Below are 2,247 nucleotides of genomic sequence, written 5' to 3'. Positions count from 1 at the left end.
GGGGTCTTTGTTTCTCTTTCTTTTTCTTTGATTTTTTTCAAGTTTGGGGGGAGTATTATTAAATACTCTTGCATTTTCTGTAATTTTTTTTTCCACAGCCAGTTAAATTAAATTGTAATTTTTTAAAATTCACTAAAAACAGCGAAGACATGACGTGATACCGATTATTTTTCTTGATTTTTGTTTTGTTTTTGGTTGTTACTAGCCCTAAGTACATGGCAGCGAACGAACCCGCGATAGCTCAGTTGGTAGAGCGGAGGACTGTAGAAGGAATGAAGCAATCCTTAGGTCACTGGTTCGAATCCGGTTCGCGGGAGAAATTATTTTCTTTAGTTTTATCAGATTTTGTTAGACAAGATAATATTATTATCATAGAGAAACAAAAGGAAAAGGTTACTGAATTTCTTTGATGTGCTTTTTTTCTCCCTTTATTTATTTTATCATTTTGAGGTACTTTTCCCTTATTATCTCGCAGCTTTTTAAAAAAAATTTTCAAGTGTTTAGTTTTAATAAGATTGCACGTTACCATAAATGGTACTTTTATGTTATGTGAACGGTTTTGTTGTGTACTATGGAAGACAGTATAGATATATGCTCGACTGAAGAAGTTTTAATAATCAATCAAAATTATCAGCAGTTTCTTTATTTTAAGTAGTGTCTCCATAATCTACAGAAATAATACGCTCACAGCGCTTCCATTATTACGAGCATTTTCCATGATAAAGTATATCAATATCAACCAATTGCCTCACCTAAAAGTAAGATGTAAGATACCTTATCTCAATTAATTATAGTGCGGTCAAGAATTCGTGTCGCAACAAATTGTCAATTGGTATTTAATTAACTATTGAACAAAAGGCCTCAAGCTTTTGCTCAATGACTTGTATTAATAATTTATCTGTGTCAACAAATCAATGTTATTGTAAACACCTGTTAACTTTATTCTAGAAAATTTCAAATTAAATACAAATCTTTTTAAATCCCAACAAATGGTTTCTACAGAATTTGAAAGGTGTACAGCTAGGACCACTTTTAAAAGCAAGTCCGTCATTTTGTTGTAATCACTATGCCTATTGAACGCATGTTTTGAGAACTTTTAGAGCAAAAAATGAGTTCACTATAAAATTAAATTCTTGTATCAAGTTTTGCTACTAAAATGTGTCATTGTTGGTGAGCTTTGAAAACAAATGCGTTTGTTTTTTATAGTCGCCGAGTCGGGTGCGATCGGCTTGTGCCACGATTTGTGCCACGATAGTCGCGTTGCGCACTAAATCTGGCTAGTAAACCGTCCCGACCCGACCCGACTCAATCCCCCAAAGGGCACCCCGTATAAGAAATTAATATTAATCACAATGTCTGCATAATATCCGCAAATTTGTTTCTTTTCAGAATTGGTGTATTGGGGTGAGAGGGGACTTCGAACAACCACTATCGTGAAGTGATAATGTTTTCTTTCTTCTTTTTTTTTTTCTTTTCCTAAATTGGTCTGATAAATGCGAAGAGGTCATCGAACCCGCGATAGCTCAGTTGGTAGAGCGGAGGACTGTAGAGGGAAAGAAGCAATCCTTAGGTCACTGGTTCGAATCCGGTTCGCGGGATAATTTTTTCCTCGCGTTTTATATTTACTTTTTATTCATTATTATTTTTGGTTGTTGTAATTTCTAAATTATAATATAATTGAGAAACAAAATAAAATGGCTGCAGAATTTCCTTGAAATATTTTAGGCCTATACTCTGCTTCTTTTCTTTTCTTCCTTTTTTTCACTACTATAAGAATTTTCTTGAATGTGTTTCCATAATCATGTTTTATTTCATTATTAACTCGCAGCTTCAATTCTTGATTAGTGTTTTCTGAACGTTGTCTATATCCAGATGATACTTCTAGATCTCTATGTTAATGTGAACGCTTTTGATTTGTTTTCACTGAAAACAACACGTGTTTGACTGAACAAAAACAGTTAACTTGTCGATTTTTTAATAATGTCTCCATAAAATTATTAATATGCTGAAACATTCCCTCACTGGTCTCGTAGTATTTCGAGTATTTTCAGAGACAAAAGTAACAATAATTATCATCATCCTCTTGCCACATGCTTATTTGTCTCAAGCGACCTAATCTCAATGTTTTAGTTATGTCCTTAGTTTAGAAAGACTCTCTTCCTCCTCACCCTCTTTGTCTCTCTTTGTCTCTCTCTGTCTCTCTCTCTCTCTCTCTCTCTCTCTCTCTCTCTCTCTCTCTCTCTCTCT

The 2,247-nt window shown here is 34.1% G+C and overlaps 2 non-coding genes across 2 annotated transcripts; both read left to right on the top strand.

The window, feature by feature from the left end:
* The first annotated feature begins 230 nt into the window (after positions 1-230).
* Positions 231-316, top strand: TRNAY-GUA. The gene is given in 2 exon segments: positions 231-267; positions 281-316. It is a non-coding gene; the product is annotated as a tRNA-Tyr (tRNA).
* A 1,196-nt stretch (positions 317-1,512) lies between these two features.
* TRNAY-GUA lies at positions 1,513-1,598 on the top strand. Its single transcript is given in 2 exon segments — positions 1,513-1,549; positions 1,563-1,598. It is a non-coding gene; the product is annotated as a tRNA-Tyr (tRNA).
* Positions 1,599-2,247: the final 649 nt, after the last annotated feature.

This window comes from Aplysia californica, unplaced genomic scaffold (assembly GCF_000002075.1).
Source record: "Aplysia californica isolate F4 #8 unplaced genomic scaffold, AplCal3.0 scaffold00339, whole genome shotgun sequence".
Classification (NCBI taxonomy): Eukaryota; Metazoa; Mollusca; class Gastropoda; order Aplysiida; family Aplysiidae; genus Aplysia; species Aplysia californica.
Note: the sequence above shows the minus strand (reverse complement) of the source record. Positions and strands in the feature narration are given on the sequence as shown.